Below are 16627 nucleotides of genomic sequence, written 5' to 3' on the forward strand. Positions count from 1 at the left end.
TAGTTGGTGGTAAAGTCATCCTTTGTCTATAGACTCAAAAGTTTTGGATAATTATTTCCCTTGCAGCAAAAATGTTGTACCAGAACTTAGGATGCACCATCTAGACGCACCTGCCCTTGGAAGGCATTGATGCAAAGATGCAAGAATGATCAGGACTCATCCCAATTAGAAGTTTTGGATGTGATTCTGTGGACTACCCAACATCATTTAAGTAAATTCCTTTTCTGCTGACTTCAGCCAAGGCATATTGGAAAATAATTTCTCATAGATGTCTCATGTTCCTGCACATATTAACTGCCCTTTGTTCTTGACTGTTAACAATATCTCTACATCAAGTAGCCTTGGAAGGTAGACAATGGCAAGTTTTCTTATAGGCCTTGAAAGACAAAGATGGTGTTTCCCTGTGGAGCAAAGAGCAGGTGTACTCATAGCTTTGGAAAATAAAGACAATGTCTACTTCCATAGCAAAGGCTGACATAATTAGTGCTTATTATAAATCTTATGACCCCCCCCACACACACACACAGACGGTGGGATGTATTTCCAAAAGTAGACAAGAGTAGTCATTTTTTTCCTTAAAAAATTTGAAGCAAATATTGACAATATGTTAAAATCAAACTACCAAAGCTAAGTAATAAATACAAATGTATGTGATTTATTAAACTTTAAATTATTTTTATGCTTCAAATTATAAAGAAAAAATTGACTTCTAATTTTTTTTTAGTGTAGAGCTATAACACCATAAATTTTAGGTGTATGTTAGAACGATTTATTTAAGAAGATCATTCTGGCATTTTCACCCGTACATAGGTGCGGACCGGCGTGTCCTTGGGATTAGAGAGCGGGACTTTTGGCTTGCAAGCGGGAATGGCTTAGGTCGTACACGGAGAAAGAACGATTTAAAAATGGGTGATGTTGAGAAGGGCAAGAAGATTTTTGTTCAGAAGTGTGCCCAGTGCCATACTGTGGAAAAGGGAGGCAAGCACAAGCCTGGGCCAAATCTCCATGGTCTGTTTGGGTGAAAGACAGGTCAGGCAGTCGGATTCTCTTACACAGATGCCAACAAGAACAAAGGCATCACCTGGGGAGAGGAGACACTGATGGAGTATTTGGAGAATCCCAAGAAGTACATCCCTGGAACAAAAATGATCTTCGCTGGCAATAAGGAGAAGGGAGAAAGGGCAGACTTGATAGCTTATCTCAAAAAAGCTACTAATGAGTAATAGTTGGCCACTGCCTTATTTATTATGAAACAAATGTCTCATGACTTTTTATGTGTACCATATTTAAATTGATCTCATACACTAGAATTCAGATCATGAATAGCTGATGTAATATTTCTGTCCGGATTTAAATAAGATTGGCTTGTGGCTAAATGAATATGGTCAGCTTTTGGAATTTTGATAGTAATTCTGGTTCAGCAAGTACTGTCACTGTTTTCCCCTTCTAAAGAGATGATTAAACTTGAATAAGGAATGTTAATCTTTTCAGGGATATGGTAAATGCCTTCTCAAACCCTATAGGAGATTGGTTTTATATTTAGATTTCTATAACTGGTTATATTAATATATTTAAATATTGAGAAGCTCCCTTCACTGTCTCATAGACCAGCAAGATTCACCTGTGTTTCAAGTTGTGTTCATTCACCTGTTAAGGCTAGGGCTGAAGATACATTGACAATGTCCACTTTATCTTTTTGGTCTTAAATATGCCAATTTAATTAAAATTCTCCATCTAAAACATTGCGTTTTACTTAATGAAGGGCATTTTAGTGTGGTTTTGTATAGCATCAGATAAAGAATATTTAGTACTTCTCACATTTTATAGATGATCTTTTTAAATTTTTTTTTAATAGATGATCTTTAAGATCAGGTGTTTTTAAAATTCACCGTGACATGATAGGTTGGGAAACTTGCTTGTGAATTCTTTACAAAGTCAGACTAAGTTATAATTCAGGATTGACTTTTAAACAGGTATTCAGAAACACAACTATAGAACTACTGTAGATGTGCGATTGGTAATGATGCTTTTGCCAACTCAGAAGGGTTAAGGTCGAGGAGCTCTATCATTAGCACAGATTTGTAAATTATCTGATCATAAGGCTTGAGAATTAAAAACAAAGTCTCAGATTAAAAAAAAAAAGAAGATCATTTCAACTTAGCACAATAAATTCACAAAGATATTCATAAGTAATTAAAATATCTATAATTTAAAATTTTATATTGTCTAGAAAGAAATTAGAAATCTAGTTTTTTTTAATTTTTTTTATTTTTGGGGAGGAGGGTGGGATCCCTAATCCCAGCATTATTCAAGGGCCAACTGTATACGGGAAGTGAAATATCAAGGGATCTTGGAAATATTTTTCCCAAAGGCAAAGACCAGAGAAAGACACAATGCATCTGAGATCAAATAGAAAAACGCTCCACACTCGTACTCTTTCAGTATCATTGTGATGTAGATGAAATTTATGACACTATGAACTTGAGTTCCAGCTATGCTGAAGTTCATGGAGTTTTCCAAACTAAGCTGTACCTTGCCTCCCTGCCTTGGCTCAAGTTGCTTCCTCACCTGCAGTGCTCCTTTCCTCACCATCCACTTGAGGGACAGCTACTCATCTTTTGAGATTTGCCACTCTGAGGCCTTTCCTGACCACCCATTCTTACTCCTGGTAGTTTTAAATTGCACACCCCTTTCTGCCACTACTGTGCTTTCTCTATAGGTCGACCACAGCACTTCATTATTATAGTTAACATGTCTATTCTCTCCTACTACATGGTACGCTCAAGAGAGCAAAGCTTTTATTTTCTTTGTTGAAACGTCCACAGCACCTATCACAGTGCCTGGCCTGTAATTTTGTGCATAATTAGTTAATGAGTGAGTAAATGATTAGATGGATGGTGGGTGGAGTTCCAGTAGATCTTAATAAATATTGAACGGCAACCTGCCTTGACAGTTGAATATTTCCACCATGATTCCAACTCCTCACCCCCCGATACTGATTTTAATGAAAATAGTTAAATAATCACAAAGAGGACAGAAATCCTTTCCTTCCTCCACAGACTCTTTATTGAACTCTTACTTGACTATAAAAAACTACTTTAGGAGCTAATGAATGAATTAGGAGCTAATCTAGCTGAATATTTTGACTGATCTCACACCAATCTATTTTTTTGCATGGGTCAGCATTAGTATGTATTAAAACAATCTGTATCCAGATTAATATATTTAGCTATATAATTGAGTATGCATTATTTTTTGTCTTAAAACTACTATTCAATAAGCAGACCACAAGTTGGTAGAAAATTTATATATGTGCACTTTACTCTGACCTAAAACTGAACCCATAAACTGCATTGTTTATTTTCACTGAGTCAACTGAGCTACTTCATACTAATATAGCGTAGATAATTCAGTATTTTGAAATTCTTTATTACTTCCCCAATGCAATATTTTTGGATTTCACAAATGAAACCCTAATGTTTGGTAATGAGTGGAACATTCTTTTTTTAAAACAACAAGAGTCTAATTAGATGGGTAAGAGGTCCTACAAGATTTATTGAGTTTGGGACAGTAGTTTTATGTTTGTTTGCTGTTTGAAGGATGGAAGAAAGGAGTAAAGTACCAATCTAGAAGGGAAATTTCTATGCAAAATTTTCATTTTTGAGAATTTGCTAGTGAGCTGGGTATTATTTTGGAAAAAAAGTCCAAAGCAATATTTTATGCCAGTACAAAAAATTCTGAATTTTTAAGGTAATGAAATTTTTCAAAAGTTAAGTAAAATCAAATAAATATGAATTAAAGATTTGACAGTTTACAAGAACTTCAACTTCTATACTGTATTCTACTATTCAGGGTAAATTTTAACTGACACATAGCTTCTACTTTAACATGATGATATTTCCCAGTGGTATTTTTATTTCTAAATTCCCATTTTCTCTATTAAATACTCAAGCCAACGCTATTTGCATCAAATATTGCACTGCCCCTGGAGATTTGTTTGCAGGGCTTTCTACTTTTATCAACTCTCTATTCCAAACAGATCCTATGAATTTCACCCTTAAGTCAAATGGTTTGGCAGAGGAAGACATTTCGGGGTAAAATTTAAATAGTAATGACAAGTATTTTGAAATATTCAACAGTCGAAACTTTTTAGTCTTTTTTTCCCTAAATGTATAAAACAAGCAAACATACTTTAAACAACGACAGTAAAAAGCTATTGTACTAAACAGAGACAGTCAACAGCTGGTAGAAAATTGAATTGAACTTTGTCCAGAGACAATAGAAAAAGGAAATTAAAGGCTTCAAATTGCTTATAGCAGGCCAGAGTAAATCCAACTGCTTTTTGAGGTCATTAAAACATCTTCAACGATTTTCCAAAGATTTTTGGTTCAAGAGGCCCAAAAAGATTTTGCCAAGCACTACTTTCCTCTTATTGTATTTCATAATAAATTTAATCCATATGTTTCTGATTCATTTATACTTCAGTCATCAAACAGTTCTTGTGCAAGAGCTATTTGATTTGTAAGAAGTCATTTGAGCCTTTTATAGAAGTCTGCTTGTTTCCCTTGAAGTAAGTTTTGTAAAACTGAAAATACTTGATGTTCTGAACTGAGCTTTTAAGCTTTTATACAATCATAGAATCTTAGATATTAAATGCAATCTATCCAAACATCCATCCCAAAGTAGAATACTTCTTACCAATCTTTGGCAGATAAAATTTTGGTTGCTTCTTTACCATTTTCAGTGATAGGGAACTCATTATTTCAGAAAAAAGCTAATTCCATCAAGACTCATCCTTTCCTCTCTCCTGTCACACAATAGCTTGGCACTTATAAGGCTAAGTGTGGTTATGTGTGTGTGTATAATGACTTTGTCCTTTTTCTCAAATGCCTCCTTGTACCTTAATGCTACCTTCCCTTTGTTTTGATAATTTGGGAATTTACCTTACATAGAGAAACTATCTTGAAACACCAGTTTGTCTTAGAAAAGCTTCAATTTTTTTGTTTAAATATGTAAAAGACCTATAGATTTTGCATAATGTTTCCATTTAATCCATATTACACCCCAATAAGAAAATACCGGGCTTCCCTGGTGGCGCAGTGGTTGCGAGTCCGCCTGCCGATGCAGGGGACATGGGTTCGTGCCCCGGTCCAGGAAGATCCCACATGCCGCGGAGAGGCTGGGCCCATCAGCCATGGCCACTGAGCCTGCGCGTCTGGAGCCTGTGCTCCGCAACGGGAGAGGCCACAACAGTGAGAGGCCCGCGTACCGCAAAAAAAAAAAAAAAAAAAAAAAAAAAACACCACTGTCCCATTTGAAGGGGGAACCTGAACTTCAGAGATTTGATTAACTTTAATGAGGTCACATGACTGTTTAGTAGCTCTTGTATTCAAACCCAAGACTTGTTGATTCCAAAGGCATGGATCTTTCTTCTGCACAGAACTGAATTTCCATTAAAATTTCCTCATAAGGTCTTTCGAGAATGACGTATAGCAAAACAGACTGAGCTTTACACAGCTACATATTTAACTGCTTCAGAACTGTCTACGTAGTAGGTTGTGTCCCATGAAAGCACTATTTTTGTCAGTCAAAAACGTTCAATGTCTACAATTTTTATGACTCAGTTTAACATACAGATATTCTTGACACCATGTTTGCCTTAAGTTTTGTAGTAGAAAATTTCAGGTGGTGCATCCATAAGCTCAGCAGGCTGAGGAAAATTAAGTGTTTTCTTTAAAAAAGTTAAAGAAATAACAGACCTTTGCTCAACTGTAAATACTTTTTTTTTTTTTTTTTTTTTTGCGGTACGCGGGCCTCTCACTGCTGTGGCCTCTCCCGTTGCGGAGCACAGGCTCCGGACGCACAGGCTCAGCGACCATGGCCTACAGGCCCAGCCGCTCCGCGGCACGTGAGATCCCCGCGGACCGGGGCATGAACCTGCGTCCCCCGCATCGGCAGGCAGACTCTCAACCACTGCGCCACCAGGGATGCCCCAAGTGTAAATACTTAATTAAAAATTTAAAGTCCCAAGGGACTGGCTCCAGGAACCACCCTCACAGGCCCCTCTCCACAATACCAAAATCTGGGCAGGCCCAAGTCCCTTACATAAAATGACTTAGTACCTTCATCCTGCGGGACGCCAGAAGAATCCCAGTACCTTCATCCTGCAGGACGCCAGAAACGGAATCCGGCGGGAAGCGGAATCCCGCGGGAAGAAGCGGAATCCCGCGGGAAGAAGCGGAATCCCGCGGGAAGAAGCGGAATCCCGCGGGAAGAAGCGGAATCCCGCGGGAAGAAGCGGAATCCCACGGGCGGTTTTTAACTTAAGTGACTTTTTCTCATCCTCCTTTTTAAAAAAAGATCATGATATGAGGAGCTACTCTCTGTTTCTGGGTATAAAGTAGGGATACATGTTATTAAAATTTTATTTGTTTTTCTCCTCTTAACTTGTCTTTTTATCACAGGGATGTCTCAGCCAAGAACCTAGAGGGGTAGAGGGAAAATTGTTGGCCCCCTGCCTCCAGTTTGGAAACCAGTTTAGGACTTTCTGAGACACCATACTCATTTTAGAGGCTACAGACATGATCCTAAAAAGCTAGCAGAAGCTAGTGAAAGCTAAGAATTGTGCACAGTTAGCTTTACCAGATCTCACTCCGTAGCGCCTGGTCAAGAGAGGTAGGTAAAAATTTCTTGCTCCTTCCTTTCCAAATATAGATTAGCAGGAAAAAAATATTTGTGTGAACTTTTTTCTTAGGTATAGTAACTTTGTTAAAACTTGGAGTACTCTTGTTTTCAATTGATCCTTTTCCTCCTAGAGATGGTAATTGTTTCCTTTTGTCTCTGTCTTGTGTGTCATTTATCATAAGGAAGAGAATCATATGTGTGATGAGGTTTTCCTTTTGGCTTGTTTTATGTGTTGGGAGCTTGGCTTTGTGACCAGTGAGAATATTATCTCTGGTATCCTCCAGATAGAGTATGCATGTACCAGCACCCACTGGGCAGACAGCCCAGTAGGCTGTGGATCCAAGAAGCAGATTTCTCTTTGCCCAACTGTGCCAGCTCTCAGGGGAGTTTATTATAAGTGTCCTAATCTGTAAGGGGCCCTTGTTGTCTCATTAATGCTTAAAAAGTCCCATTCCAGTATTCCTGCCCAGTGTCACAGATTAGTGGGTCTGTAACTAGAGGTGTTTCCTGTTCTCATGGGAAACTAGTGCACTACACGGTGCTTACCACCTGTGACAACAGTGTTCTTTGCTTTCTTAGGATAACTTTGGGGGTGGATTTTCTGGATCTTGTGAAGGCTGAATTTCTTTTGGGATGCCTTTGCATCCATGGTTAACCCATAAAAAGGCTTATTGGTTTGAGTTACCATTGGATTTAATATAAGATTCTACACTTGTCCATACCAAGATGATGGATTCTTTGAATTAGATAAACTTCTATATTTGAAAAAAATTAGTGAGGTCTCATTCTAAACAATTGCCTTATTGGTACCTAAAGACAGATCAAATATAAAGGAGGACACAAAAGAGTTTGGCAGCTAGCCTTAAGGATGCCTTTAATAAAATGAAATTACAAAGACCTTTTGTCTCCACTTTGAGAAGATCACACCAAAATTAGCGAAGAGTTAGATCAATGGACATTCACAACCACACTCTCAGGGGTGTTCTTCCCATCCACATTATAGTGGTTACCAGGCAACCCATATGCCCACCCCCCCACCCCACCCCCACCCACCCCGCCAGGGCAAAACAGCCCTCACAGAGGAAATGGATGACTGGAATTTCATTCAGGTTTTCACAGGTAAAGGATCACCTGGAGGTCAATGTTCAGGGGCTAATAAAAACAATAGTAGAGGTTTTCCTCCAGAATGTAAATTGATCCAAGGTTGAATTGTGTGCTCAGAAAAAAAAAAAAAGAAAGCCTTCCTTAAAGGCTTTGATAAACTTTTTAAAGTCACACTAAAGCACTAGGATGTAAAGATCTTCTGATTTCCATCATAGTTGGAAATCTGCCTTACTATAAAGAAACAAAGTTTAGGTGGATAGGTAGGTCAGTCACTTGATATTCAGGATACAACCTAATTCTTTGAGGTAATAGAAGGAACTTTGTCTTGCAAAGCTCTGCAAAACCAGAAATATGGCTCCAGAAGCAATTCAAAACCCAACTATCATTTTTACCAAGCCCCAAACCCCTCCTATTTGTCTCAAAGTCTTGTATATAATGGGACACTGGAAACAGAATTATCCTGCACTTAAGAAAAAGAGGAAATTTAAAAATAATAATTTTTTCCATACACCTCTGATAACAGGCATATATTCCCCAAAACTTCTAGGAGAAAATTTGTATACTTTCTCTGTACCTTTGAGATGTAAATCTTCTACCCTGTCTTCTCTAGGACCTAAGAGCTATTCTTTCAAATGCAAACTTAATGGAGAATTTCTCATCAGAAGGAGATAAAAGGAACTATTTGTAAATTAGGCTAATAAAAAAATCTTAAATATCCTCTCTACAAATATTAAGTAAAAACTTTAGCCATCTGGGCTGGTAAATTTAATTTATTCCTACTGCCAAAACTCAGTTTGGGTCAAACTCCTCTCTCTTTTAAACTAGTTAGATTTGCATGACTGAACCTGTCATCGTTAAAATTTGGTAGCAATTGCTATAACATCTCTGTGTTGGTCTGTAGGTTTACATGTGTCTATATATGTATGTTATATATGTGTGATATTTTTCTACCTGCAGATGGTATTGCCTAAATTAATTTGTAAATAAAGACTGGATATTCTAAAACTCTCAGATATATAGACTATCCCAAATGCTTTTCAAGTACATGTGATCTGTGATAATCTTCAGTAAATAAAACCTAGTTGAAGTGTGTTGGTTTAATTAAAATAAGCAACTCTTCAGAGTTATCCACATTAAATATAATGCAGACATGCAATTTTTATTCTACCTGAGTTTACTAGTCAAATTTATGTTGTCTTTGTTACAAAATTTGTCAGCAAAAACAAAAAAAACCTTGAGATGATTTCTGATGTTTGTCTTTGTCTAATGCCTCATGAAATTTTGCTCAGTAATATAAACAAAATTGTTATGAACATGTGATTTAGACAGGTGTAAGTGGGATAGGAGTTTTTAGGTAGACTTTTCAGCAATAACTATATTTTATGTTATGTGCACTTAAATAGTTTAATGGATCTCTTTGGTATCTTGAAACCTTAGAGCTTTGCTGAGTTTAAATGATGGAAATTTACTGAATATTGATATTATTTTCAAATAAGATAAAATACTGAAGCATTGATTATTGAAAATAGTTTGGCCTGTTTTGGGCTTTTGCCAACCAAAAATCGTCACTTTCCATTTGCCTTTACAAGGATGAAGTCAGTAGCTACTGTGGTCGCTAACCTTCAAAACACCATAAAAGGAGTTCAGGGTGGAGGTCAGGAATGAGGCACTCTGCTCTGGGAAAAACTGGCAGAACAAGTCTTCAGATGGTTAGATATTTTCAGGAGATTTTATGAGCCCCATTTTTTGCATCTTCTAATATCTAGAAAAGCACTAAAATTATTAACAAAGACATCTGCTCCTGGTGACTTGCAGCAACCTTCTGCCAAAGTGTGTGCTTGACTGCATGTACCCACTTCACTAAAATCACATGTATGCTGACCTCTTTGGAGCAGTTCCTCAGAGCTATCTGAGAGGCTGTCTCCCAGGCTATAGTCCACATTTTACCCCAAATAAAACTTAACTCACAACTCTCATGCTGTGTGTTTTTTTTTTTTTTCAGTTAACACTTCCTTGTTGTAGAGAACCAAAGATAGTTTGATCTGTTAGTAAACACACCTGTGCCACATTGAAAAATTTTATATGATGAAGCATATGCTTCTAGAAACTATGAAATATTTTCATAAATTTTCCAATCTAAAGAATGCTGGTATAACAGAAAGTTCATAATTGCTTGCTTCTTAGTTTTCACTACAAATTAATGCTTCTAAGGGTTAAGAATTCTAATTAATATGTGTAATCAACATTACTAAAATAAGAGAAATAACTCCATATGCAATGAAAATAAGATGTGTTTTAGACCAAAATAAAAATTATCAATATGAGGTATGGAGGTGCATTTTTTTAAGGGAAATGAAAGTAATTTTGTCACAAAACTTTTTTATTTTTTTTCAGAATGGGAAAGAGGAGAGAAAAGGACAAAATGGTATAGAACATTCAGAAGAGAGAGAGGAAATCTTACCTCGGGTGGTCAAATTGACTAAAATTAAATGAATGTATTGTAAGGGTTTTAAAATAAGCTTTAATATCAATAGTGTCCTTATGTAAAACTGGAATTTAATTTTCTTTCATCAGTTAAAAGGACAAAGTTTTCTTGGACTGTTGGTCTGATACTGATAAGAAGTTGTTAAATGTTTTTCTTTACCTTTTAAGTAATCTGCCTAGAAAGCAAACACTTTGTATTTTATCAACATAGTTTCAATGTGCTTCATGCTATCTTAATCAGGCCTTTGATTATTTAAGAAAACTGAATCTTCTAATATTTATAGAGCCAAGTTTTGCTCACAACTATGTAGGCTTCTGTATTTGCCTTTAAAATTTTTTATTGTCACTTTGGTTAAATAGATAACTGAGCATTGTTTCATAATGATCAGTGATCTTTACTTTACTTAGTCAAGTGTCCAAAACTTTTGATATTTTTGACAAACTTCCCCAAATCAAATTCTAAATAAAGTGTTTTTGATCTGGAAGTAACTTTGGGATTTTTCCAGTGGGTCCCTGGAACATATCAAAAAATTTGTTGTCTCTCCCTATCAAAGGAGAGATATTAAACTAATTAGGCTTATTTGATATGTTAAATTATGTGGGAAGCATTGTCATATAAGTGATGCTAAACCTTAGACATATTTGTGTGGATATATGTTTTTAATATATGTTCCATAAATTGTACACAATTCTTAAAATTCTGATACATCATGGTATAATGTTATCGGTCATAATTCTGCCTATTAAAATGTTGTATGTCACAGAAATAATAATTTTCTTGTCAACTACATTATAATGAACTTTCATTAGATCTTTAACTACAGACATTTTAAAGTCTTTTGTCGTTTATAGAGTGTTATTGTTTTACTCTGATTCTTTTGAAAAAGTATTTCTGCAAAAGTTCTTCATCTTCAAGGAGATTCATAGAAAGGACTCTGGCAAGCACAGGTTTCTGATAACTTTTAAGATCACAAAAGTAAACTAGGTAAGAATATATAGAACTAATGGAAAAACTGGATCCAAGCAGAGCAATAATTAATAACTGAGACTGAATGAACTGATAATTTTTATGACTTTGTTTGAAACATTACTGGTTCTTTAATGTTTTGTTTTAAGATTTAAGAAAACCTTTTTTTTTATTTTATTTTAAGCTAACTATGATTTACAGCAATTTTTAAAATTATATCTCTGTAAGTAGAATTGAAACAATTACTTTTTCTCCCTACCTGATCCCTCCAGAATTCACAAATTGTTAGTGAGTAGTCTTATTTTCATGAAATTTATTTCTTTAAGTTAGTTAGAACCTGTTCTCCTTATAACAGGAAACAATTAGAAATATTAATTATCAAAGCTTCGACTGGAATGTCAGATTTGAGAATGTGCGTAGAATCAGATACACCCAACAGCTTTAAAGAACTTAGGTTTACTTTATGAAGTCAATAAAGCCTCTTGGAGATATAGCCTTATATTTTTTATAGAGTTTCTGACAGCCTAACTAGGTGAGTAAGGAAGATCACTTCCTGGCAGGTACAGGTACCTCAGGATATTTGGGGGACCTTGAGAAGAGAGTAATTAACCTAAATAAACAGACATTACAGGCTAAGACAGATGACAGGTCCTTGACTTGTCTGCTTGGGATTGAGAGGTTTTTTAAAATCCAATCAGATTCCTTATGAAAAGTTCAAGCAAAGCAGATTCAAGAGAACCTTTATAGGTCAGTCATTACTTTTGCTCTACTTATGTAAATAATCAGGCCAAGTTTATTGAAACTAGACTTATTTTGCAAAAAAAAAAAAAAAAAAGTCTTAATTTTGCTATCTTTAAAAGAAATAAGGGTTATTTTAGAGAGACCAAGACACACTTGTGGAATTTAGATTCTAGTTCTGTTAATTGTATTTGCCGTTTTGTTATTTACCTGTTAGCTGGACTGGATCCTGAATTCTTCTAATTTCCTCAGTTACCTAGCTGAAACTCTCCAAACTAATGTTTCAATTTTCTCCCACCCTTTTGACTTGGAATCACTAACTTATGCTGCCTTTTTCCCTGAAGCCCTGCAAACTAAATGCATGAACAACTGGATATGAACTTCAGAGAAATTTTCAGAACAGCTCCTTTTTTAGATAATCTTTGTAATATTGTGTTTGGGTCACTCAGAAAGTTTACCTGGACACTTAATTACATCATCAGAAACATTCAATGTGCAAAAGATGCTTTGACCCTGACATCTAGAAATCTTCTCAGCTGGCTTCCTTCAGAACTCAAACTGGGTTTATGTCCTGCTTCAATTACTAACCTTTGTTTTTCTCATTTCCATAGAAATACCTTATTAAATACCTGGTTTCTGGAATAATACAGGCCTAGCTTTGGGAGCACGGCTGCATCACTGCCTCCTGAATGAGACACAATTGTTTAACTGAATTGGCCAATTTTCAGGACTAAGACTGGTTCAGTATGAAGGAGCAATCTATCAACTAAACTTCTGGACTTGAAAGTTCTTATTTGAAGTTTCAGAGGCAGGACTAAAGGGGAACAGAATTTTGCTACCCCAAAGTATGTCTCATTGGCATAAGGATTATATTGAGCTAGTTATTATTGAGAAACTGCAAACATAAGAGAAGCTCTGAAAACCAAGTTACCACTTTACAAGACCCATTTACGTTTATAAGGGAAATCTCTACTTGTAAAGGAGTCTCCCTCTCTACACCAGAAAAAGACAGATGAATCTAGCAACTCTTATCAATTCAGAAGACAACAACTTAAATGTGTATAGCAATCTGTCTTTGTTACTTTGCTTTTCTTGGCAACCTTCCTTAAACGGCATCCCCTTACAACATCTTTTGTCTTTAGGTGGAGATGTTATTTAAGGTGGTGGCTTGGGCCATTTCAGAGTATTTAGTTTTCTTGGGTATCTCCTATGAATACAGGAGGTATACATGTTATTAAGCTTCTCTTTGTTTAATTAAAATTATGATGTTGAAATAACTACTATCATAACAAGAATATATATTGGCATTTCCTCTATTGATTGATTAAAATTCAACAAGCATATGTTTGTCAACTAATTCTTGTCTTTATAATCATATCCTTAAAATATTTTCAGAGAAATAACATTTCCAGAACCGAAGAGAGGCTCTAATGGCATGGACATTAATTTTTTTTAATATTGTTAATTTATTTTCTAACTTTGTATGCTATATTACTAGCAGCTCATGTTAATTAAATATTACTTATATAAGGGAAAAAAAATAGTGATGCCTTGTGATGCTTCAGTTACTGGGTCAAATATATTTTTGTTCCATCCTGACTTCATCGCTTATTAACTCCTCTGCTTCAAGCTAAATATCTCGCTGCCAGACTGTTACCTCATTTATAAAATGGCAGGTAGTAATATACATGACATAGAGCAATTCCATAAAACTATATGATTTGCAATATGATAATCCATCAATAACTGCATGCTTCTTATCACCTACAATTATTGTTTGAATATTTACCAGATTAATATTTAAACTTTCTTTATTACACATAATAAAGTCTTGTTAAATACTTCTTATTTTTTTTTCTCTGTATATCTATTAGATTACCAATGGTTTTTGCATAGATTTGCACAAATTCCGTATATGATCAACATTTTTATATTTTGGTGTCATTTTAAACAAAGATGTAACTTTTCTGATTATAAATTTTATTCTGTTGCTTTTAGATTTAGAGGTATTTCCTTTTGGAGACCTAGTATTCATTTATATTTTTAAAGCTATTTTCTGATTTATTATTTAAAAACCATCTGGAAATAAACAAACAAATAAATAAAAACCATCTGGGATGTATTTCAGCTTATGGAATGAATGTGATTCTAATTTTATCTCTTCTTTTATTTCTTACTTCCAAAATACATAATAAATTCGATGAAAGCAATTATAGATTATTTATCTTTTCCTAATTTTCTCTGATTTTATCATTTAAAATGATAAATACCATTATAAAGGACAACTTTCATATACCGAAGATAATATTTTAAAATATTCTCTGTTGTTTCCTCAGGATTTGTTTATCTATTCATTCTGTTTTCTTCAGACACAAATATAGGAATAATAATAACATCATAAAGTGAACTTGGAATCTTTTTACCACACTTAAAGTTTTGGAAAAATGTAAACAACTTAGTTGCCTTCTGGAATTAAGACAGTAGAGAAAAATAAATCCCATTCTTCTCCTGAAAATCATCCTTAAACAGGCAGAAAATGGAACATTATTGCAAACTCTATCAACACCTCTTATAATAAATTCAAGCAAGAAATTAAAAGCTGAAATAGATCTGAGAGACAACAGAGATCAGAGAGAGCACTCTATAAAGAAGAAATGAGTCATAAATCATAGGCACTCATGAAATTAGTGTATGCTGGAAAGAGCAAAAAAAAAAAAAATCCTCATTGAGTAGACTGAATTGGATTTGAAAATAAACTAGTATGATTTATTTGCAAATAGATGAAAATGATCAAAAATGTAAAAATGTGAGCTAGGAAGAAATAGAAAATATGAATAGACCAATCACAAGTAACAAAATTGAAACTGTGACTAAAAATTTTCCAACAAATAGAAGTCCAGGACCAGTTGGCTTCACAGGCAAATTCTATTTAGAATTTAGAGAAGAGCTAACACTTACCCCTCTCAAACTCTTCCAAAAAAATTGCAAAGAGAGGAACACTCCCAAGCTCATTCTACATGATGTAGGCCTCCATCATGATACCAAGACCAGACAAAGATATCACAAAAATGAAAATTACAGACCAATATCACTGATGAACAGAAACACAAAAATCCTCAATAAAATACTAGAAAACTGAATCCAACAACACGTTAAAAGGATCATACACCATGATGAAGAGGATTTATCCCAGGAATTCAAGGATTCTTTAATATAGGCAAATCAAACATTACGATACATCGCATAAACAATTTGAAGAATAAAAAACATATGATCATCTCAATAGATGCAGAAAAAGCTTTTGACAAAATTCAACACCAATTTATGACAAAAACTCTCCAGATAGTGGGCATAGGGGAACCTACCTCAACATAATAAAGGCCATATATGACAAACCCACAGCAAACATCATTCTCAATTGTGAAAGAGTGAAAGTATTTCCTCTAAGATCTGGAACAAGACAAGGATGTCCACTCTCACAACTACTATTCAACATAGTTATGGAAGTCTTAGCCACAGCAATCAGAGAAGAAAAAGAAATAAATGAGTCCAAGTTAGAAAAGAAGAAGTAAAGTTGTCACTATTTGCAGATGACATGATACTATACATAGAAAATCCTAAATATGCGACCAGAAAGCTACTAGAGCTCATCAATGAATTCAGTAAAGTTGCAGGATACAAAATTAATACAGAGAAATCTCTTGCATTCTTATACACTAATAATGAAACATCAAAAAGGAAAATTAAGGAAACAATCTCATTTACCATTGTGAAAAAGAATAAAACACTTAGGAATAAACCTACCTAAGGAGGCAAAATACCTATACAGAGAAAACTATAAGAAACTAATGAAAGAAGTCAAAGATGACACAAACAGTTGGAGAGATACACCATGTCCTTGGATTGAAAGAATAAATATTGTGAAAATGACTATACTATGCAAAGCAATCTACAGATTCAATGCAATCCCTATCAAATTACCAATGTCATTTTTCACAGAATTAGAACCAAATTTTTTACAATTTGTATGGAAATACAAAAGACCCCCAAATAGTTAAAGCAATATTGAGAAAGATAAACAGAGCTGGAGGAATCAGGTGCCCTGACTTCAGACTATGCTACAAAGCTACAGTAATCAAGCCAGTATGGTACTGGCACAAAAACAGGAATACAGATAAATGGAACAGGATATAAAGCCCAGAGATAAACCTATGCACGTATGGTCACCTAATCTGTGACAAACGAGGCAAGAATATACAATGGAGAAAAGACAGTCTTTTCAATAAGTGGTACTGGGAAAACTGGACAGCTACATGTAAAAGAATGAAATTAGAACACTACCAAGCACCCTACAGAGAAATAAACTCAAAATGGATTAAAGACCTAAATGTAAGGCCAGACACTTCAAAACTCTTAGAGGAAAACACAGGCAGAACATTCTGACATAAATCACAGCAAGATCTTTCTTGACTCACCTCCTAGAATAATGAAAATAAAAACAAAAATAAAAGGGACCTAATTAAACTTAAAAGATTTTGCACAGCAAAGGAACCATAAATGAGACAAAAAGGCAACCTTTGGAATGGGAGAAAATATTTGAAAATGAAGCAACTGACAAAGGATTAATCTCTGAAATGTATAAACAGTTTA

The 16627-nt window shown here is 34.9% G+C and overlaps 1 pseudogene; it reads left to right on the forward strand.

Moving 5' to 3' along the window:
• The first annotated feature begins 882 nt into the window (after positions 1–882).
• Positions 883–1740, forward strand: LOC137205598 (cytochrome c-like; annotated as a pseudogene).
• Positions 1741–16627: the final 14887 nt, after the last annotated feature.

This window comes from Pseudorca crassidens, chromosome 14, assembly GCF_039906515.1.
Source record: "Pseudorca crassidens isolate mPseCra1 chromosome 14, mPseCra1.hap1, whole genome shotgun sequence".
In the NCBI taxonomy this organism is placed as follows: domain Eukaryota; kingdom Metazoa; phylum Chordata; class Mammalia; order Artiodactyla; family Delphinidae; genus Pseudorca; species Pseudorca crassidens.